Raw genomic sequence first — 24,344 nt, 5'->3', positions numbered from 1 at the left:
AGTTGTGTTAGATGACAATGTCTAAATCTTTTTTCCTTTGCGGTGGATCCTGAAGCAGTTTACTCAAGATTACCTCTCAAACTACATGATTGGCGGCCGGCCATCACAAGGGGTTGGGCTAGAGTCGTTCGTGCCTTCTGCATCCTGGATATCACAATAGGGCCATTCTGCTTCACCTTGCTCAGCAACCAGAATGTCTATTGCCTCTTTCTTTACCATCAGTAATAGTACAAGTATAGAACGCTGGTTCGTCATTCTTTATTTAATGCTTATGTAATTCTTAAACATATATGTACCTGTGAATCGAATAATGCATTGGTTGTTTGAACCTGATGGATATGAATAAACTATAGTCTACTTTCAAGTTTAAATTAGGTACAATTTTAAATAGCAACAATTAAATTAGGGTGAAATTATGGTGTGCAGGTCATTATGACGGACACGGTTAATAAAGCACAGCGTGTGCGATATACATCATAATCCACCACGGTTCACGGAGAGGAAACATGTGTAACAATGCACACAGTTTCCATTTGCAATGCGTGTGTGACGTCAGACACTATCACATACGGTGCTGGAAAACTAAATGTGTGTGATTGTCTACCTATATCGTACACGGTTTATTATCATGAACAGTTTCTGATGTGCCAGGCATCGTAAATGTAGATCCAGTTTGGTATGTGCCTGGAAAACTCCCGTGCCTGGAATCTGCCAGGTTTTAGGTAAAACCACAAACCTCCAACTGCGATGGCAATGCGAGCACAAACGAGTAGCAAGGATGAAGCGTTAGGGATATTCATGATATCGGAAACAGTTATATAGGGACAACTATATGTGTCAAGGCTCCCAATCCCCGATGATTTCTGGGTCATGTGGGAAGGACCCCCCTATCTCCCACACTCACTTGGCGACGGTTCCAAATGTCGTCGCTATCGGCGTTCTGGGAACGGGGGTCCCCAGACTTGCTTGCATGCGGCCCACGGCGCGGCTCTGTAAGTGGGCCCGTACGGCCCATCTTCACCAGCAAGCATTCATGACCCTCGTGAGGGGCCAAGCCTCCCAAGGCGTATGACACAAGACCTCCACAGGAGCGGCCTCACCAGGCTGGCTCGCGAGGGATGGAAAGATCAAGGACAGGCGAACCTCATGAGGTTCCAATGATGTGAGCCATGACGATCGAGACCAGGCGGGCGCCAGGCGGGTGCCAGCGTGCACAGTGTCCTTGTTTTCTCTTTGGTTCTAAGGAGGCAAGCAATGACGAACAGTACCGAGGCGTCAAGCAAAGGTTTCCATATTGGTGCAACGAGACCAAGACCAGCAGGACGACAAGACGGAGGTCACCGTGGAGCCCAAGGCGTCGTCACCACCAGAGCTTTTGGCAGGCGAAGACTGCTTTTGTCAGGATAACTTGTACTAGTTGTCCCCTTTTAAATTGGCCGTTGTTGGCTCCCTTCCCACTCAATATTTGGGGAGAGGACCAGGGCCTCTATAAATAGGATTAGGCACCACAGTAGGGGGAGAGAGAACCTCAGCCATCTCAACTTGGACTAGATCCAACCCATCCTCACATCCACCAAGCACAAGAACACCTCTCCTCTGGAAGTTGTTCTTCCCCTTGTACTGTTCATCCTCAGCCCAAGAGGGAATCCACCACACCTCACTGGAGTAGGGTATTACACCATAACGGTGGCCCGAAACAGTATAAATCTTGTGTCTCTTGTGTTACGAGTTCGTCGAGCTAGCCTTTGAGATCACGAAGTGCTTGAGGGCATGATCAGTGAGGGAGAGATCTTCGCGCGCACCCAGTGTTCGAACCTTAAGGGTTTTGCCGGAACCCAAGATCCGACATTTGGCGTGCTAGGTAGGGGTGCGCCGAAGCCTTCTTCTTCGTCGACCCATGCTTCATCACTCCACCCAGCTCATGGCCGACACTCGCCGAGCTCGCGCTGAGTGCCGGGCCACCCACGTTGCTCAGATGGCTCCCGTCGGTGGGCCTCCTCGTCGTTCTCCGTCACCCACCGCCAACGCTGTCACCGGTACGGCGGCAAACAAGCAGCAAGCCTCTTCGCTGCATCCCTCCGTGCGTCAGGACGGCCATACTGCCACCCCGTCGCTAACTTCGGCCGGCTCGGCATCTCACGCTCGCCGCGCCCCCATGGACGCACAGGCCGCGCTGCTCATGGCATGCGAGCTCCAGTGCTACCGTCCGGTCGACGACCTCTATGAGGACTGGCTGGACCGCATCACCGAGCTCGTCGGCGCCGCGGGAGGCTCTCCTGCACCTTCCCTCTCGCTGCCTCACCCTCCGCCACTTGCGGGCGACGTGGCTCACGGAGCGCCTCCGCCTCCTGCACAACAAGATGGCACCCTTGCGCCGAGGTGTGCAGCTTAGAGAGCCCCTCATCCTTCCCGCGCCAAGGCGGCGTCCTCGCTCCAAGATGCGCGGTCCAGCGGTGTGACCCACCGCGCCACGTGCCAGCGCACAAGGAAAGAAGCTGCCAAGAGATTCCCCGACCCTAAGGAAGTGCTCCACCACTCCTAGCTCCGCTACGCCAGGATTGCTTGCTGCGACAGGGCCATGCACCGCGCGCCGCGGTGATGCAGGGGAACCATGACCAGGCTCCACCTCCAAGGCGGGCCTCGGTGACCACGACCGGCTGCCGCGCCTTCACCCCCGAGCTGCGTACCGTCGCCTGGCCAGGAAAGTTCAAACCAGATATGCCTCCTCGCTATGACGGCACCCCCGACCCCGCAGGGTTCTTGCAGCTCTACGAGCAGAGCATCGAGGCGGCCAACGGCGATGAGAAAGTCATGGCGAACTAGTTCCCCATGGCTCTCAATGATGGTTGCCGCTCCTGGCTCCTGAACCTGCCTCCGAGCTCAATCTCCTCCTGGGACGAGATGTGCGACCGTTTCGTCGCCAACTTCCAGGGCACTCGCGACCGCCCCCCGGCCGTGGGTGACCTGCGCCGCGTTAAGCAACAACTAGGGGAGACCCTCCAGAAGTACCTTCAACTGCCTCAACACCCCTTCATCGACAAAATCAGGTGACATTTTCCAAGTTTATTTAGCTGGGAGCGCCCTTAGGGCTACATCATTCCCAGGCCATGTGGGTCCGTCCCTGTGGCATGTATCCTTTCTTGTTTATGTCTTTAGCTTACCTTGCTGGGGGCATCCCTCGGGCTGCATCATCCCCAAGCCGCTCGGGCCTGACCCAGTGGCACGTATCTCCCCTACGTTTACTTGAGCCAGTTTGCTTTCCATGCTTAATCTATCTATGACTGTCACCTGCTTGATTGTCACCCTCCACGGGATCCGTGCGCCGATTGTCTTTCTTCAGGACTCTTCGCGTGAGAGGGTTAGGCACGACGTCTATGCTCGGGCCTGTCCCTGCAGCATCGATAAATCCAACGGGTGAGCTCTGTCTAGCGGGCCGGCCCCGTTCACGTTACCTCCTGGGGCCGTTGGTGCTTGGCTTTCTCACGCGATAACCTCAGGAGATTCGTTCGGCGCAGGTTGTATAACCGCCTCGCAGGACCACCACAGCGAACAAGAATCAAGACCAGGCGCAACCCACCTTGAGGTAGGGCCTCGTGAGTCCCGCGCTGGCTCACGAGTGCCGAGACACACCTCGTCCAGCCCTGCCGTGCAAGCCACGTGTCAGGGCAGGGCTGTACATTCCCCGGGGGCTCTCCGCAGTAGGGAGTCCCCTCCCACGTACCAGTGGAAGGACCATGCTCCGCGCTGGCGGTCGACACTGCCGAGGAGCGGCTATGCCCGTGCAAGTGCGGAAGCGCCATGGTCCGTCGTGGTGATAAACAACTAAGGGCGGCCTCATGGCCGTATCAACCTCAGGGAACCTCGAGGCTCGGTGTCTGGCCTCATCGCAACGCCTCCCCTTGGGAGAGCCGTGCGAGGGGGCTGCGCTCGGGTCACGCCCAAGCGCACGCCACCCTGCCAGGTCCCGCGGACCTAGTCATCGCGCGCCCTCCCAAGCAGAGCCAAGGTATGAAGGTCGTTTGAACGTCAAGGGGGACTCCTGAGCATTGTGACTCAGGAGCCTAACTGACCACATAGCCCCTCACTCCTTGGTCCGTCCTGGTGATCCGGTCGGCCCAATGGCGGTTGAGGTATGCGCAAGGTCGGGCTCTGCTGACGTAGAACACAAGACCTGCCATTGCATCTCCTTTCCACAAGATGTTTGCGCGTCAAGGGGGACTCCTGAGCATCGCGACTCAGGAGCCTAACTGGCCACGTATCCCCTCAGTCCTTGGTCCGTCCTGGTGATCCGGTCGGCCCAACGGCGGCTGAGGTATGCGCGGGGTCGGGCTCTGCCGACGTAGAATGTAAAGCAAATGGGAAGGAAATCGCAAAATCTCAAAGCAGATATTACAAGACATATTGTTCTCCGAATATCAAACACAAGTCTAAACGCCTCCACAAGGCACGCTACATGTTGCCGGACTTTCAATAGGAAAGGAGCCGCAAGCCAGTCATCCATGGATACCACCGGGACCCGCAAGAGGCGCCCCCTCCTGGGTGGTGTCACCTTCACCTGCACCACCGGTCGAAGGCGCGGGGGCGAAGGCGGCGAACTTCTTCAGTACGGCTTCCATCTGACCTTTCACGGCTGCGGCGGTGGCTGCGCAATATTCATTAGCCACGGGCTCCAGCAGCTCGTCAAGGCGGGCAGCAGGATCGCGAAGATGGAGGTTGCTGAAGATGCGCGTCAGCGCGGCTGAAGAAAGGACGCGAGCCTCTTCCTCTATCATGGGGCCGATGCCGCGCATGACTTCCTCAAGCGCCTCGACCAAGTAGGGAAGCAACTGGGCGGGGCCTCCTCATTGGTGACCAACGGCTTCTCCAAGCCCTTCTCATAGAGTGACTTCAGAGCCTCGCGAGACCTCTTTTCGAGAAGCGCGAAGGCCGCGCGGTCCTTGGCCAGAACCTTCGCCTTGGCATCGAGTTCGGCCTTCTCAGCCTGCACCTTTTGCTCCAGCTCCTCTAGCCGGCCCCGCTCAGTGGCCGGCGCCTACGCCAGCTGCTCCAGCTCGGCGTCACAACCCTTGACGGCGTCCTCCTGAGCCTTCATCCTCTCTTCCTCCGCCTTACGGCCACGGGCATCTTCGGCACGCTCACGCAGGATCTTCAGCTCAGCCTCCAGCACCCGACAATGACCATGGGCGGCTTTGGCGTACTTCAACGTCGCCTCGTGAGGAACTCCTGCCTGAGCTGCGGCTCGCTTCTCCACCTTAGAGGTCACCGCGACCTGGCTCAGCGCCGCCCGAATGGACACGTCAGAATGAAGCCAACCAAAGTCCAGCTCCAGGCACCTAGCTGCCAGGAGGGGTTCGGCGCTCTAGAGATCTTCTCGCAGCCGTGCCATCTCAGAAAGGGCCCGCTCCAAGATGTGAGGAGAGCGGAGGAATCTTGGGTCATCAACATGGCAGAAGGAGGAGAAAGAGGCGCCGTCATCACCATGGCCTAGGAGGAAGGAAGCTCCTGAGCCTCTTGGACCTCAGCACCCGAGCCGGACTCTAGCAACTCCCGAGTCAGCGGGGCCTCGGGGGCTGACTTCTCCCGAGGATGCTCCACCCAGCTTCGCGAGGATGATCGGGTTGGAGAAGCACGAGCACCATCCCCACCGTTGCTCATGGAGAAGTGCGCAGCCGCAGGAGGCGACCTGGCCTCAAGTAGCACCACCTCGCTCTCCCTTCTCCTCTTTGCCGCAGGCATCGTCCTAGTTACACAACAAGGAAGAAGAGTCATAAACAAGCATCAGCAACAAGAACAAGGCAAGACGGGAACACTTACTGATCCACCGCGGCGTAGTCCCTCCGCTTCGGGAGCTTGAAGCCAGAGAGCTTTGCGACCCGAGGCGCGGGCGCGCTAGCTCCGGAAGCAGAAGCAGAAGCGACGGCTAAGCCGGAAGCGGCTCCAGGCGATGCCAGAACAGAAGCAGCATCCCGGGAGATCAGTGCCGATTGGTCCCTCGTCGGGATTACGGGCGGCTCTCCCATCTCCTGACGGGCGTCAGCCTCGTTGTCGTCAGGAAGGGTGCGGAGGATGTCAGCTTTGCTCAAGGGGGATGTCTCCCCTGTCCCTTTAGGGGTCACCTCCGAGTCTTCCTCCTCCTCCGCTTCCTCCCCACGGGACTCACCAAAAGACAGCTCAACCGGCGTTGGTGCTGTAGGAGCCCCGGCGGGCACCGGCGGCACCAACCCACGCCCATCAAAGGTCGGCCTGGCAGCCACGACTTGTGCCTCGTCCTTGCGGCGGAACAAGGGAGTGAAAACATTCGGCGGGTACTACTGGTCGTCCCCGACCAGGAGGTGGGGAGCCACAACCACCTCATCATCTGACAAGTCTTTCGGGCTCAGGAAAACCTTGTCCTCTTCGTCCCCAAGCTCCCACAAGGGGCACGTACGCGCCTGAAGCGGGGCTGCGCGCAGAATCAGGAATTCCCTCAGGAGCATGGCTCCTGTCACCTTTGCCGCCTTTGCATTGCTAGGCTTCAGGTCGGCGTTCATCTGCTCCAGCACCAATGTCGCCCGCTCATCAGTGAGCTTCGCACGAGACCACCCCTTGTCGGATTGGGGCATCTCCATCGGCAGCATCAAGCGTGGGCGGACGCACTTGGCGTCCATCATGGCCCACTTGCTCCTGAAGCCATCGGCCTTCTTCCTCATTGAAAGAACATGCGGTGCCCCCATGTTTAGTTTTGGTAATTGATGACAATCTCTATGGACTAATGGTTGCCTTGAGTTATATTTGAAGGTTTTGTCCATAGGCTTTTCTTGGAGTACATGTGTTGGTTTCAAGGAGAGTTTGTGTCGACCAAGGTGCTATTCAAGGAATTACCTAAAGATTGGTCTTGTGAGAGGTTGATCAAGACTAAGTCAAAGAGTGAATCAAGTTGATCAACCCACAAAGCGTAGAAGATGTACCGAGAGGGATCAAGTGATCCCCTTGTATGGTAAGTATTGTCAATTACGCTTTGTGTAGTAACCCATGGTCTTCGTGAGGGTTCTTTGTGGGGTTAGGTTGCGGTGTGCAAGTTCAAGTGGAGCATCACGAAGAGATCAAAATGCTTGAAGCTTGCCGTCCTTTTGGTGACAATGGACTTGTGAAGATGTGTGGAAGAGTGGCTCACCCATAGTGGAGTATGGGGGAGCAATCAACTAGTCTTCATCAAGTCAACACAATCAAGAAAGGTTGCGGTGTGCAAGTTCAAGTGGAGCATCACGAAGAGATCAAATGCTTGAAGCTTGCCGTCCTTTGTGGTGACAATGGACTTGTGAAGATGTGCGGAAGAGTGGCTCACCCATGGTGGAGTATGGGGGAGCAATCAACTAGTCTTCATCGAGTCAACCCAATCAAGAAAGGTGGTCCAACTTGAGGGAGTCAAGATCGTCATCATGTAGCTCAAGTGGACCATGTGCAAGGCAAAGGTTTGCCCTTGGTAGGTTTTCTATTTTACCGGTCTCATGATGGTAGTTGGGAGACCGGGTTATAGGATCGATTACCGTACTATCAAGGGGGGCTCTCAATGAGTAGCTTGATCGTATCGTTGTAGAGAGCTCAAACCATTGCATCCTTGCATCATCTTTATTGGTTCTTATTTGGTTCTTCTCTTTGTGAGTTTTGGAGCTTATGGTCATCTTGGTGAGAAGCTCGAGTTCATCGAAAACAGAGTTCACATGCATGTTCTATGATGTTTTCGATGTTGGAGGTTTTGCCGGTTCTTCTCGGTTGGAGTTTCCACTCCTCTATTTGCTGTTTTGATGCTACTCGTCGTCTTGTTTCTAACAAGCTTGAGTTTGCTCCATTCGAAGCTCATATGCAGAAGTTATGGCAGTTCTGGTTTTCCGTGGAGTTTACTTGCTTTCGTGGAACTGGCTTAAGGATGGCGCCAGCGGTAGTACCGCTGGGCCGGAGCGGCAGTACCGTTTATCGCCACAAGCGGTAGTACCGCTGTCCCACAATGGTAGTACCGCCCATGGCCATAAGCAGTAGTACGGCTCCGGTTCCGCGCTGGTACCGCCTCGACTCGAGACGTGGTTTTCTCGTGTTGGGTTCAGCGGCAGTAGGAGCGGTAGTACCGCTCATGTGCAGTAGTACCGCGGCTATCACCACCCCTAGTGCCGCTCAATGGTCCTCCTCTCTGTTCCTTCTCCCTGTGCTCATGGTAGGCGTTGTGCGTGGTCCCAGCGGTAGTACCACCGGGCCGGAGCGGCAGTACCTCTTATCGCCACAAGCGGTAGTACCGCTGTCCCAAGCGGCAGTACCGCTGCGGCCAACGGTAGTACCGCTGGCTCCAGTGGTAGCGCCACTCATACAGCTCTGCCACGCACTCTGTTTCGCTCCGCTCTCCGTGTTCTACCTCCCGGGCAGTAGTACCGCTCCCCTGAGCGGTAGTACCGCTCGTGCGCGGACTGAGCACATAACGGTTGGATTCGGGTGCTCCTATAAAAGGGGTTCTTCTTCCCCATTCAACCTTATCCTTTGAGCTCGTGTTCTTCCCCCATTGTTGACCTTCTTCGAGCTTGCTAACTCTCAATCCCTCCATGGATTCTTGCTAGTTTTGAGGGAAAAGAGAGAGGAGATCTGGATCCACATTTCCACCAATCACTTTCTCCTCTATGTGAGGAGAACCCCTTGGATCTAGATCTTGGAGTTCTTTGTGTTCTCTTTCTTGTTCTTCCTCTCATTTTCCTCCCTAGCATTAGTTGCTTCGGTGGGATTTGATAGAGAAGGACTTGGGCACTCCGTGTGCCCTTGCCATTGCATTTGGTGCATCGGTTTGAGTTCTCCACGGTGATACGTGGAAGTTACAAGTTGAGAAGCTTATTACTCTTGGGTGCTTGGTACCCTTGAGCTTGTTCCTCTTGGGTGCTTGGGTGCCCTAGACGGTTGGTGGTGTTCGGAGCTCAATCATTGTGGTGTAAAGCTCCGAGAAAGCGTCGGGGTCTCCAATTAGGTTGTGGAAATCGCCCCGAGCAATTTGACGGGTACCGATGACCGCCCCAAGGGTTGCCAAAGTGTACGGGTTCGGTGACCGCCCCCAAGGGTTGCCATTTGTACGGGTTCGGTGACTGCCCTCAAGGGTCCCTTAGTGGAATCACGGCATCTTGCATTGTGCGAGGGCGTGAGGAGATTACGATGGCCCTAGTGGCTTCTTGGGGAGCATTGTGCCTCCACACTACTCCAAACGGAGATTAGCATCCGCAAGGGTGTGAACTTCGGGATACATCGTCGTCTCCGCGTGCCTCGGTTATCTCTTACCCGAGCCCTTTACTTATGCACTTTACTTTGTGATAGCCATATTGTTCTTTGTCATATATCTTGCTATCACATAGTTGCTTATCTTGGCTAGCATAAATTGTTGGTGCACATAGGTAAGCCTAGTTGTTTTTTGGTTTTGTGCTTGGCAAATTAACCGCTAGGTTTATTCCGCATTTGTTCAAGCCTAAACCGTAATTATTTTAAAGCGCCTATTCACCCCCCCTCTAGGAGACATCCATGATCTTTCACCCATCTTCGAGATTGAGTTGGCCGCGATGAAATTGGCACACCCGGAGGTATGACCCTCGTTGATGCGGTGGAAGAAGAAGTGACGCAGCAGGGCCACGGACGGCATCCCACCGAGGTACGACTCACAGTAGTAGGCGAAGATCGACAAGAGGAGGATGGAGTTGGGATGAAGGTGCAGCGCCTGCAGTCCTTAGTGGCCAAGGATCTCGTAGAAGAAGTCAGAAAAGTGGGGAACCAGCCCTGTGATGATGTTGCTCGTAAAGAAGGGGAATAAGGTGCTTCCCTCGGGCTCCGGCACGTCGGAGCCGGCCCGGAGCCCAGTCTTCCCCTTCTCGTTGCTTTCCCCCACCGTCAGCAAGCGCGTGGCGACGAGGTTCTTCTCCTAGACATTGGCTCCATCAAGAGATGGCTCGTACCAAGCCGGCGACGAGGCAAGCTTGACCCTCCGGGGCGCCATTGGTCACTAATACGGAAGGGAGTGGGAGTAGATCTCGAGATTTCGGAAGCAGGGAGCAAGAAAGGGGATATGGAGCAAGGCGAAAGGAAGCAGTGAAGGCAAGCACTGTCTACGCCAGCCTTTTGACAGTCGGGCAGTTGCCGAGGCAACATGGGGAAGAGGAGACGCCCACGTCCAATCAGTCGCCATGCCTCAACCAGGGCCGCAGGCTGTTGGGGCCCGTGGCGCTCTGCACTTGCCCTTTGGCTTCGCCTAGAAGCCAAGCCCGAGCGCGCCTTGGGTCCGGGGGCTACTATCGGCGTTCTGGGAACGGGGTCCCTAGACTTGTCTGCATGTGGCCCACAGCGTGGATCTGCAAGCGGGCATGTACGACCCATCTTCACCAACAAGCATTCAAGACCCTCGCGAGGGGCCAAGCATCGCGAGGCGGATGACACAAGACCTCCTCAAGAGTGGCCTCACCAGGATGGCTCGCGAGGGGCAGAGATATCAAGGCCAGGCGAACCTCATGAGGTTCCAATGACGTGAGCCATGACGATCGAGACTAGGCGGGTGCCAACGCGCACAATATCCTTGTTTCCTCTTTGGTGCTAAGGATGCAAGCGCAGAAGAAGAGTACTGAGGCATCAAGCAAAGGTTTCCATATCGATGCAATGAGACCAAGACTAGCAGGACGGCAAGGTGGAGGTCACCGTGGAGCCCAAGGCGGCGTCACCACCAGAGTCTTTGGCAGGTGAAGACTGCTTTTGTCAGGATAACTTGTACTAGCCATCCCCTTTCAAATTGGCCGTTGTTGGCTCCCTTCCCGCTGAATATTTGGGGAGAGGACCAAGGCCTCTATAAATAGGAGTAGCCACCACAATAGGGGGAGAGAGAACCTCAGCCAACTCAACTTGGAATAGATCCAACCCATCCTCACATCCACCAAGCACAAGAACACCTCTCCTCAGGAGGCTATTCTTCCCCTTGTACTGTTCATCCTTAGCCCGAGAGGCAATCCACCACACCACATTGGATTAGGGTATTACACCACAACGGTGGCCTGAACCAGTATAAATCTTGTGCTCTTGTGTTGCGAGTTCGTCGAGCTAGCCTTTGAGATGGCAAAGTTCTTGAGGGCGTGATCAGTGAGGGAGAGATCTTCGTGCGCACCCCAGTGTTCGAACCTTAAAGGTTTTGCTCAAACCCGAGATCTGACTGTCGCGGAAAGGGGTTAAAAACCGTATAGCACCGACGCGTACCAGTGCACGGGCCGTTACTGGGACAAGAGTTACATAGGACCTCATGTGGGTCGAAAGACGTCATGGGTCATACATGGGCCAGAAGTTACAACAGGCTGAAATCATATCGGACAGCCCAGATGACGCTACCGGGCTTAATTTGCATAGGACATAATGGCCTCTGTGTTAGCGGGCTGTAAATGGGCTATATGCGAACGAGCCATTAATAGGCTTTCAGTGGGTTGGGATGTTACCTTTTGACCAGGTCCAATGGGCCGACCTTTTGACCTGAATGGGCCACTGTTGGACCAGGCCATGTGTCGACGTATCATAGGCGCATCCCGTCCATTTTCTGGATGCCATATGTCCCAACGCTGAGCTGGCACGTTGATCCGCCAGCGAATGAGAATTTTATAGGTGGAAAATCCCCATTTGTCATTGCTATTAACGGGTTATCGGATCCAAAACCAGACCTAATAGCTTAACGGCTACCCGTTATAGTGGATGACATGTGTCGGTTACCCTTGACGAAAGCACTTCCATGACGCGTCATTTATCGTCATGGAAGTGAACACTTTCATGATGATAATTTTGGTATTGTCATGGAACACTTCTATGACATCACAGGTATGACTATCTTGATTCATTCACAAAATCGTCATGTATGTACATGCATGACAGGAAATGTGACCTACTGTGACAAACATGTATCATGATGGAAGTGTATTTGTTTGTAGTGGAAGATCATGCGAGTAGTTAAGTAAAGGGTAGCTATTTGAGGACTGTCTCTTATTTAAAAACTTTCAGATCTAAGTAATTTATTAAAAAATGATAAAAACAAAATAAAATGGCATTCCAAGAATAGCACAACTCATGTGAAGAAGCAAAACATAGGCTCAACCGACACTAACCGATAATTGTTGATGAAGAAAGGTGGGATGCCTACCGGGGCATCCCCAAGATTAGATGCTTGAGACTTCTTGACATATTATCTCGGGATGCCTTAGGCATCCCTATGCTTGAGCATTTGTGTCTCCTTAATTACTTTTATATCACGGTTTCCCTAAACCTCAAAAAACTTCATCCACACAAAACTCAACAAGAAATCGTTAGATGAGTTAGTATAAATCAGTGCAAAAACCTTATCATTCTCTACTATAGCAAATCACTAAAATTATTATTTAACATTGAATACTAAATGCCTCTACATATTTAATACTCCTATCCTCAAATAGAATCATTAAACAAGCAAACATATGCAAACAATGCAAACATAACAGCAATCTGCCTAAACAGGACAGTCTATAAAGGATGCAAGAATATTCATACTTCCCTAACTCCAAAAATTCTGAAAATTACCACACTGTAGAAAATTTATCATAGCTTATTGTCCAAAACAAATTCAACATTTTATCACATTCTAACTTTTCTCAAGAACTCTTGCACTAGCATGCAAGTTTTTGTTTTCAAACAGCCACATAAAGACTTACAAAATAAGCATGGCAAAGGCTATACTTGACATTTTTTATTGAAATAAAAGATGCAAAACATTATTATAAATAAAAAAGAAAATCAAAAATGTCAATGCAGAACGACACCTATGGGATCACAAGAATCCCTACTGCGGTTGGCGGGGCGCGGGGTCGTGAGAAGCGCGGATCTAACAGGTAGCACACGGTTCGTTTATCCAGGTTCGGGCCGCGAGGATGCGTAAAACCCTACTCCTGCTTTGGTGGATTGTATATCTGTGTTCTTGAGCTAGCTATGAGGCGTGAGGAGCTCCAAAAAGCCGAATCCTTCTCCTGGTCTCCTCGGGCCTCCTTTTATAGAAAAAGGGGTTGCCACAGTGGCAGACAGGAGGTGGAAAGGGTACAGTGATGCGAGGTTATCCCTCGCATTACATGACAAGGCGCATTTAATGCGTCTTGCTTATGTGTCCTTGCTTTATCGAGGACAGGGGAGGAACCTGTCTCGTCTGTCGCCGCTCCTTCTTGTGTCGACACGCGCCCTGGCCTGCGACGCCACGTAGGTAGGCAGGCAGCTGAGGTGGCGCAGTGGTGGGTGTCGTGGTTCTAACTCTGAAAGCGATGTAGGGGGGTAAGTATGGAGAGGCTAGATCTCAGCTATTGGGAAGTTGTAAACACACCAAGATGTACGAGTTCAGGCCCTTCGCGGAGGAAGTAACAGCCCTACGTCTCGGTGCCCGGAGGCGGTCGATTGGATTACTGGCGTGTGAATAACAGGGGTGCGAACCCTTCATACTGAGGAGGGGGGTGGCTTATATAGAGTTCGCCGGCCCCCTCCTGCCCTCAGTAATGCAGGGTTTAAGGTACATTTAAGGTTGGGCGTTACTGGTAACGCCCCTAATAAAGTGCTATGATGACCATAAAGACTACTTAACAGCTGACCGTTTGCCTGCGGAGTGACTGTAGGTCTCCTGGCGGTCGAGTGGTTGGCTTCATGGTCGAGTGATAGCTTTCTGGTCGAGTGTCTTGAGTCCGTCGAGTGGGATACCTTTAAGTCGATTGAAAGGTGACTTCTCCTAGGGATGTCCTAGGGTAGGACTCTTTGGTCAGGTCCGTGTCCCTACCCTAGGTACATGTCTTCATCATTAGCCCCCGAATGGATCGAGGTTAGAGTGGGGAAAGAGTTGGAGATCTTTCCGACTGGTTCTTCGGGCTACGTGAGCGCCTCGTTTTGGGCCAATCGTCACGGATGACGTTGCCAACCTTTTTCAGTCGCCTTTATCCATTCCAGGCCTTTCGTCGAGTGAATTTCTTTGCTTGTGACATACCGAGCGCCGGCATGATCGGGGTCTTCTGTTTTGACAAGTTGTTTTGTGGCCCGCGGATGTCGCGGGATTCGGATTTTGGGAAGCGCGCGGGACGGGAGCGACCGCAGTAATCAGAAGCGATAAAGCGGAAGCTCCTCGATCCCCGCGTCGCCTTTTTCGCCATGTACTGCGCGCGCGTCTGCTACGGGATTTGACTGGATAGCCTGGGCCTACCAGTCAGCCACTCGAAAGCGGTCCCTTATAAATCGCCGGCTCGGGGTTTCCCAGCAGTGCGCTCTCTTCTCCTCCTCTCTTCTTCCTCTCTCCCTTCGCAAGTCCTTTCGCCACCTCCGTTCTCTCCCTAACGCAGCAGGCTCGTGCAAGACCTCGCCGGCGATGATGACGAAGGGCAAGACCTCCGCTCTGGAGCGCGCGAAGAAGGCGGCGGCGTAGGGGAAGGGAAGAAGATCGGCTCGGGGCGGATCCTCCTCTAGGACCGCTCTGCCCAAAGGTTGGATTCAGGGCGACTGGATGCCGTCGGTGCTCCGTCAAGAGGATCTCGACGACATGGTCGAGGGGGGAGTCATCCCCCACCAAGCCGCGCGTCTTCCGGGGGGAGAGATCGAACCTCAACCCCGTGACGGTGAGTGCGTGCTCCTAGCCACCCACATCGACCAAGGGTTTTCTCTGCCGCCCCATCCCTTTTTCCAGAGTTTTCTGAACTTCTTCGGAGCGCAGCTCCATCACTTCACTCCCAACTCCATCGTATACCTCGCCGCTTACATTTCTATGTGCGAGGCCTTCTTGGGTTGCCGCCCCCACTGGGGACTCTTCAAGCACATCTTTACCTGTCGCTCTCAATCGGTCAAGAAGGCCAAGTCGAGTGACGAGAGGACGCAGGTGATCCAGCTGTGCGGGGTTCTGGCGATCCAGGCGAGGGGGAAGAGTTGTTTTCCTTCCATCACTTTCCCGGAGTCGGTCCGCGGTTGGCAGGCAACCTGGTTCTACTGTCAAGTCCAGGCGACCCCAGGGCAGTCGACTGGACTTCCTCCATTCTCTCTCGACCGAGCTGAAAAGCCTGTTTCTCTGAAAGTGTCTCCGGAGGAAAGGGCCCAGGTCAAAGTGTTGGCGGGTTGAGTGGTTGAGCTCGTCCGTGAGGGTGTGACTGGCATGGACCTGCTGGAGGTCTTCCTCCGGAGGCGTATCCAACCGCTCCAGGCCCGTGACCACCCGATGTGGCTGTACGCGGGCCTTGACGACACCACTTGGGTCCAGCCGGAGGAGGTCACCGACGAGATGCTGGAGGGGTGGCTGTCGAGCATTACGGGGAACAAAGACAACCCCCGGAGCCAGGAGGGTGGTTCCACTCGACAATTCGTATGAGGTGGACCAGGTATGTCTTTATGTTCCCGATTGAAATCTTGTTTTCTGCATTGGTCTTCTTTGAGTTGGTCGATTGACTTTCGTCTTGTCTATTGTCTTCCAGGCGACCACCGAGATGTACTCGACGCCCAACGGGGCTCAGGAGCCAACTGAGGAAGGGGAGGCGAGCGGAGGTGAGAGTGGGGACGACCAAGGCGAGTGGGAGTCCAACGGGGAAGGAGAGGGAGACGACGACGTCGACTCCAGCGAAGAGGAGGAGGAGGAGGTCGAACCCCCTCGCCCAGAGGGGCGGTCCAAGCACGCACACGACCCAGCGCGGGAACGTGGTAGGGCGACTTATTCTGTTGGGCAGTCGTCGAAACGCCCTCGGACCTCTTCTCCTACGCCGATTGGGAAGGTTCCCAAGCACCCACGCACGACGCTTTCCAAGCCACCCAAGGCTCTGCCTAAGATGAAGATAGCTGTCCCTACCATTTCCGGGTAATAATAAAGCTTGCTTTCCTTCGTCGACCATGGACAGATCCTTGGTCGATTCATTGAGCCAACTGACTGACTTTCGAGATTTGCAGCGCTGCTACTTTTGAGGTCTCCGCCAAGGACGGTGACCAAGAGATGGAGGATGCTATTACCTCCAACCCTGGTACGGTTACTGACGTTCTGCTTTGAGTCGACTGATCATTAATTGCAACCCTGGTCGATTGAACATTTCCTTTGTAGCCCCTCCTCATGTTATCGACCTCCCGGATGACGATGACAACGGTCCGTTGAGAGTGAGGAGGCACAAGAGGGCGTCGGCTGACAAGACCCCCCAATCCGCTCCGGCGTCCGAGGCTGAGGCTCGGGATGGTGGTGACACCACTCGGGCTTCAGTGACCTTCGCCGTTCCTCTGGCGAGTGCGCAGCCCTCGTCGTTGACTGCGGATCCGTCTTCGCTTTTTGCCACATACCCCGTCCCTGAGGACCAAGCGGCTGCTGCGAAGGAGGCTATACACCAGGCGGGGATCATGATGGAGCAAGTGAAGATGGCTCGGGAGGCCAGCCAAGCAGCCTATGACGCGAGTTCGGCTCTTCAGAGCAACGTCCAGGTCAGTCGACTCAACACTTGGTCTGTTATGATATGCTATTTGGAGAGTCTCTTTTCCGAAGATCTTTGTATCTGTACACCCACTGGGTGTGTCTGCCAATCCTTGGACAAGTGGGGGCACGCTGAGTGCACCCACTGGGTGTAGTCCCCGAGACTACGGTGGACTGCTGGCAGTCGACTGTAGTCTTTACATTGTGTTGCTGTAGTTGTATTTCTTCACTCGGTTTGGTCGGGCCAGGTCGAGTGGAACTTTTTCTCTCTTTTTTTTGGTCAAACCAGTGGGGGCACGCTGAGTGCACCCACTGGGTGTAGTCCCCGAGACTACTGTCGAATGTTTTTGATTCGGCTGTGGTCTTAGAAACGTCGTCATTGTCCCTTAGTTACTCGGAAGCAACTTATCTTGGACGTCTGTCGACTGACTTTGCTTTTACAGAAATCCTGCGAACTCGTAGCTCACTATACTGAGTTGGAGAAGCAGAAGATTCAACTGAACCTTGATCTGGAGCTGGCCAGAACAGAGCTGCAGAAGGTCAGAGACGGCGCCGCAGGTAAGACGACTTTGTCGATTGGTTAGTCTTTGGGCTTGAGTACCCTTTTGTTATTTCCGATTCAATCATCATTTTTCGCAGAAAAACTAAACGAAGCTCTGGCAAAGAAGGATCAGGACTTGGCTGCTGCCCGTAAGGAGGCTGATGACAAGACCGCTCTGGCCGCACAGAAGCTGGCTTCGGTCGACCACTTAGAAGAAGAGAATACCAAGCTGAAGACTGCTCTGAATGAAGCCAATAGGGAGTGTTCACGTTGGAAGAAGGAGAACCTCACCCTGAGCGAGAAGCTGGAAGGCATCGCTCGCAGGAGGGACGACCTGGAGAGCTACTTGGGGAGCCTCGCCAACAAATTGTACCTTAAGCTTGAAGGTGCACATTCAGTTCCGACTGGTTTTAGTGTCGACTCAGTCTATGAAAATTGACTTATCCTTGGATCGTGTATGCAGAGCTTTGCCAGAATTTTGAAGAGGAGACCAGTCGAGTGGAGCCAAGCTTGGACCCTGTTAACTCTCTTGTGAAGGACGAGGCTGCAATGAACGTGCTCCGTCTGGAGTCTCGTACTGCCAGCGTCGTTGACTATCTGGCTCGGCTGAAAGTGGCGATGTCGCGGCTCGACACATCACTCTGGCCTGGGACGACGCTTCAGAACGACCTCGAGTCTCTGATGGCTCGACTTAACGAAGTCCCAGGTCGAGTGGCGGAATGGAAGAAATCTTCTGCTAGATGTGGTGCTGATGTCGCTCTGTCTCTGGTCCGCATCCATTGCAAGGAGGCGCGAGAAGAAAAGCTGGCGGCCATCCAAGTTGCCAATACCAGGAAGCACAGCTTTCAAGACTTCATGGAGACTTTCATCGCTGCTGCCACCCGCATTGCCGACGGGATCGACTTGGATGAGTTCGTCGCCCCTTCCAGTCCTCCTCCCGAGGAGTGAAAAACTTTGAATTTACCTCGGGATGCCGAGTGGATTTGTAACCGTTTAAACTCCGCCGAGCTGAGGGCTCGAGTACTTTGAGGTCTGGGACCTTTTGGGCTTTTTCTGAACTTGATTTCTCGTTGGATATCTTCACGGTTTGATTCGTCGAGTGGAACTTGATCTTCACTCGGAATAATCTTGTATTTGCGACGCAGCTCCGAGGGAGAAGGTAGCAGTCGACTCGTGAATTGGGCCGTGTCCTGTACTTAGGCGAGCGTCGTGCTGCAGCTAAGCCCCCGAGTGGGAGGTTTGCTCTCCACTCGGTAGGATTTTTAAACACTTAGGCGAGCGTTGGGCTGTAGCTAAGCTCCTGAGTGGGAGGTTTGCTCTCCACTCGGTAGGATTTTTAAACACTTAGGCGAGCGCTGGGCTGCAGCTAAGCCCCCGAGTGGGAGGTCTGCTCTCCACTCGGTAGGATTTTTAAACACTTAGGCGAGCACTGACTGCAGCTAAGTCTCTTAGTGGGAGAACTTAGGCGAGTCCTGGACTGCAGCTAAGCCCCCGAGTGGGAGGTTTGCTCTCCACTCGGTAGGATTTTTAAACACTTGGGCGAGCGCTGGGCTGCAGCTAAGCTCCCGAGTGGGAGGTTTGCTCTCCACTTGGTAGTATTTTTAAGCACTTAGGCGAGCATTGACTGCAGCTAAGTCTCTTAGTGGGAGAACTTAGGCGAGTCCTGGACTGCAGCTAAGCCCCCGAGTGGGAGGGTTGCTCTCCACTCGGTAGGATTTTTAAACACTTAGGCGAGCGCTGGGCTGCAGCTAAGCCCCCGAGTGGGAGGTTTGCTCTCCACTCAGTAGGATTTTTAAGCACTTAGGCGAGCGCTGGGCTACAGCTAAGCCCCCGAGTGGGAGGTTTGTTCTCCACTCGGTAGGATTTTTAAACACTTAGGCGAGCACTGACTGCAGCTAAGTCTCTTAGTGGGAGAACTTAGGCGAGTCCTGGACTGCAGCTAAGCCCCCGAGTGGGAGGTTTGCTCTCCACTCGGTAGGATTTTTAAACACTTAGGCGAGCGCTCGGCTGCAGCTAAGCCCCCGAGTGGGAGGGTTGCTCTCCACTTGGTAGGATTTTTTCAAACTTAGGCGATTCGCAGCTAAGCCACCCACTGGGGGATTTCGTATGTAAACAAAAGTGACAACAATTAATGGAACACTCTTGCCTTTGATAAAAACGAACTGCAGAAATTTTTCTTATTACATCTCTGCCAAGGGAGAACTCAAGTGTAAAAGGGGCGGAGTAGTTTCGCATTCCAAGCTCGTGGCTCGTCGATCTGGTGATCAACATTGTAGAGGTGATATGCTCCATTGTGGAGGACTCTGGTAACGATGAAGGGGCCTTCCCAAGTAGGAGCAAGTTTGTGTGGTTTCTGTTGATCCACTCGGAGGACCAAATCTCCTTCTTGGAAGGCTCGACTCTTCACATTCCGGGCGTGGAATCGACCTAAGTCTTGCTGATAAATGGTCGATCTGATCATGGCCATCTCCCTCTCTTCTTCTAGGAGGTCTACTGCGTCTTGCCGGGGCAACTCGGGGCGCGTTGTGAATAAGATCGCTTGGCAGAACTGCTTCGGCTCCATAAACCAGAAAGAATGGAGTTCTTCCAGTCGACCGGTTAGGGGTGGTCCTCAATCCCCACAGAACTGACGGAAGCTCGTCGACCCAAGCGCCTGCCGCATTCTTGAGATCACGCATCAGTCGAGGCTTTAGTCCTTTGAGAATCAGACCATTTGCTCTTTCAGCTTGTCCATTCGACTGGGGATGGGAGACCGAAGCGTAGTCGACTCGGGTGCCTTGAGAGGCGCAGAAAGCTCTGAACTTGTCTGAATCGAAGTTTGACCCATTGTCAGTGATAATGCTATGTGGGACTCCATATCTGAATGTTAGCCCTCTGACGAAACTGATAGCAGTGCAAGCATCAAGATTCTTGATAGGCTTAGCTTCAATCCATTTGGTGAACTTGTCGACTACCACAAGCACGTGAGTGAAACCACTTCTGCCTGTTCTCAGTGCACCAACCATGTCTAGTCCCCAGACAGCAAAGGGCCAGACGAGTGGAATGGTCTTCAGGGCCGATGCAGGCTTGTGTGACATGTTGGAGTAGAACTGGCACCCTCCACACTTGTTGACTATCTCTTTTGCCATCTCATTTGCTCTTGGCCGGTAAAATCCTGGTCAGTATGCTTTAGCCACAATGGTCTGAGAGGACGCATGGTGACCGCGGGTCCCCGAGTGAATATCATTAAGGATCATCTAACCTTTTTCTGGTGTTATGCATTTCTGACCAATTCCAGTCGTGCTTTCCCTATACAACTGTCCCTTTATGACTGTGAAGGCCTTGGATCGACGGACGATCTGTCGAGCCTCTTCCTCGTCCTCTGGGAGTTCTTTCCTTAGGATATACGCGATGTACGGTATCGTCCAGTCGGGAGTGATTGCCAAGATTTCCATGATTAGGTCGACTACAGCAAGAACTTCGACTTCAGTCGGATCTGTGGCGCTTTTCGGCTGCGGGGCTTCTTCTGTAAAAGGATCTTCTTGGACTGACGGTGAGTGAATGTGTTCTAGGAACACGTTGCTGGGAATGGCTTCTCTCTTGGAGCCTATCTTTGCCAAGTCGTCAGCTGCCTGATTTTTCAGTTGGGGAATGTGATGAAGCTCCAACCCCTCGAATTTCTTTTCTAGCTTTCTCACTTCATTGCAATAACCAGTCATAGCCGGACTTCTGACGTCCCACTCCTTCATCACCTGGTTGACCACCAAATCTGAGTCGCCATAGACCATGAGGCGACGGATGCCGAGTGAAATGGCCATGCGCAACCCATATAAAAGTGCTTCATATTCTGCTTCATTATTGGAGGAATCGAAGTGAATCTGGAGAACGTATCTGAGCTTATCCCCTCGGGGGGAGACTAATACTACCCCAGCACTGGAACCATTCAGCATCTTAGATCCGTCAAAGAACATGGTCCAGTGCTCCGAGTGGACTTGAGTCGGAAGTTGCTGTTCAATGCACTCGGCGACGAAATCTGCGATTGCTTGGGACTTGATAGCCTTCTTTGCTTCAAACCTGATATCTAAGGGAAGGAGTTCATCGCCTACTTAGCCACTCGACCAGTTGCATCTCTGTTGTGTAGGATTTCTGACAATGGGGCGTCGCTGACGACTATAATGGAGTGGTCAGAGAAGTAATATGCAACCTTCTTCGTGGTCATATAAATCCCGTATACAAGCTTCTGGTAATGGGGATATCTTTGCTTCGAAGGGGTCAAAACTTCAGACACATAATATACTGGGCGCTAAACTCTGAAGGCCTTTCCTTCTTCTTCCCGCTCGACAGTGAGCACTGTACTGACAACTTGTCCCGTGGCCGCAATGTACAGCAGCAGAGGCTCTTTGCTGATTGGGGCAGCAAGCACCGGCTGGGTGGAGAGCAGAGATTTGAGCTCTGCAAACGCTGCGTCAGCTTCTGGAGTCCACTTGAACTTGTCAGACTTCTTCATCAGTCGGTAAAGAGGCAACACCTTTTCACTGAGTCGAGAAATGAATCGACTTAGAGAGGCCAAGCAACCTGTAAGCTTCTGGACATCGTGTATACGCACGGGGCGCTTCATCCGGAGTATGGTGCCAACTTTCTCGGGGTTAGCATCGATTCCTCGTTCGGAAACGAGAAAACCGAGTAACTTTCCACCTGGAACTCCGAATGTGCACTTTGATGGATTGAGCTTGATATCGTATCTCCTGAGGTTAGCAAAGGTTTCGGCAAGGTTAGTCAGTAGGTCGGAACCTTTCCGTGACTTAACCACAATATCATCCATGTATGCTTCTACGTTCCGACTGATCTGAGTGAGCAAACACTTCTGAATCATCCTCATGAACGTGGCTCCAGCATTCTTGAGGGCGAAGGGCATGGTGACATAACAGAAGCACCCAAATGGGGTGATGAAAGCCGTTTTGATCTCGTCGGGTCCATACAGACGGATCTGATGGTACCCTGAATAAGCATCTAGAAAAGACAAACACTCACATCCCGCGGTCGAGTCCACCATCTGGTCGATGCGGGGGAGAGGGAAATGATCTTTCGGGCAGGCCCGATTGATATGTTTGAAATCAACGCACATGCGAAGTGACTTGTCCTTCTTGGGGACCATGACGACATTGGCGAGCCACTCGGAGTGGTAAATCTCTCGGATGAACTCCGCTGCTAAGAGCCGAGCCACCTCCTCGCCAATGGCTTTCCTCTTCTGGACGGCGGACCGTCGAAGATGTTCTTTCACAGGCTTGAACTTCGGGTTGACTCGTAGACGGTGCTCAGCCAGCCCCCTGGGAACTCCAGGCATGTCAGAAGGCTTCCATGCGAAGATGTCCCAGTTCTCACGGAGGAACTGGATGAGCGCTTCTTCCTATTTGGAGTCGAGCGTCGTCGAGATGTGAGTCGGAGCAGCGTCGGGGTCGGTTGGGTGAATGTGAGCTGTCCTTGTTTCACCGGACGACTGAAAAGCTGACTCTGAAGCAGGCTTCTTGGCCCGTAGCAATTCACTCGGATCGGCAGTCTTTTGGTACTCTTGCAGCTCGACCACTGCCATCTGAGCATCTGCAATCTTTGGGCCTTTTTGAAAGCACTCTTCTGCCTTCTTCCGATTGCCTGTAACGGTGATCACATGTTTGGGACCAGGCATCTTCAATTTGAGATACACGTAACATGGTCGAGCCATGAAGCGTGCGTAAGCTGGCCTGCCCAGAATGACATGATAGGCACTTTGGAAGTCCACAACCTCGAATGTCAACTTTTCCTTGCGGTAATTCTTTGAATCTCCAAAAACCACATCAAGAGCAATCTGGCCGAGTGACACGGCTTTCTTCCCGGGAATGACTCCGTGGAAGCTCATGTTACTGGTACTGAGTCTGGACATTGGAATGCCAATCCCTTTCAATGTTTCAGCATATAGTATGTTCAAGCCACTGCCGCCATCCATTAGGACTTTGGTCAGTCGAGTGCCTTCGACAATTGGGTCGACCACCAAAGCTTGCCTCCCAGGGGTGGCAATGTGCGTCGGGTGATCGGACTGGTCGAATGTGATGGCAGTCTGAGACCACTTCAGGTAACTGGGTGTTGCTGGGGCAACCATGTTCACCTCGCGGTTAATGACTTTCAGTCGACTTTTGCTCTCGACATCGGCAAAAATCATCAGGGTGGAATTGACTTGGGGGTATCCATCGTCACTGTCTTCCTTGTCCTCAACTCTGTCCGACTCTTTTTCCTTGTCTTTGGGCTGTTTGCCCTGAAACTGCGGGATCAGGAGTCGACACTGTCGAGTGGTATGCTTTGGGTAAATAAAATTACCCTCTTCATCTTTCTTATTGTGGATGTGGCATGGCAGATCCAAAACATCATTTCCATCTTGATCCTTGACTTTCTTGGGCTTCCAGGGGCCTTTGGGTTTTCCCTTGAAGTTTCCCTGGGCTGCGGCCAGGGCCTCCCCAGGAGCGGCTGGCTCGGCCTTCCACTTCTGTTTCCGACTGGAGTTTCCTCCGGTTTGTTGGGCGACTGCCTTGAGCTTGCCGCTTCGGAGTCGATCTTCATCTTCACCATTAGCGTACTTGGTGGCAATCTCCATCATCCGATTCAGAGACATCTCTCCAGTTCGACCGAACTTCAGATTCAACTCTCTATATTTAACGCCTTCCTTGAAGGCACAAACTGCTTGATGGTCTGGCACATTCTCAACCGTGTGATGCAGCGTGATCCACCTCTGGATGTAATCCCTCAGTGTTTCATTCGGCTTCTGTATGCAGGACCTCAACTCTGTAAGGCCTGCAGGTCGCTTGCAGGTTCCTTCAAAGGTTGTGACAAACACTCAGGAGAGGTCCTCCCAAGTGTAGATGCTGCTGGGTGCCAACTGATTCAGCCACGCTCTGGCTGAGCCCTCTAACATGAGAGGCAAATGCTTCATGGCCACCTCATCATTGCCGCTGCCAATCTGTACAGCCACTCGGTAATCTTCGAGCCAAGTGTCAGGCTTAGATTCACCGGTGAACTTGCTGACCCCAGTCGCCAGCCTGAAGTTGGGAGGAATCACTGCGGCCCTGATGGCTCGACTGAAACACTCTAGCCCTGAAACACGTGCTCTGCTGCTGGCGACCGCATCTCTGTTCTGGCCTTCTCGATGAGCCCTGTTCCTGTCAACCAAGCCTTGAACGAGGACAGATCTTGTGTCAAAGCCTGGGTCCCTGGGGTCGACTGGAATCCCCTGCCCAACACTATGAGGGCGTCTGTCATCTTGCCGTCGGGGCGCATATGACCCACTCCTCGGGGGAGGGGTTGGCACTCGACGTCGATCATCACGATCGAGCCGGCGATCATACTGCTCATTCCTCC

This window comes from Triticum urartu, chromosome 6A (genome assembly GCF_056163025.1).
Source record: "Triticum urartu cultivar PI428250 chromosome 6A, HENAU_Tu73, whole genome shotgun sequence".
Lineage (NCBI taxonomy): Eukaryota > Viridiplantae > Streptophyta > Magnoliopsida > Poales > Poaceae > Triticum > Triticum urartu.
Note: the sequence above shows the minus strand (reverse complement) of the source record.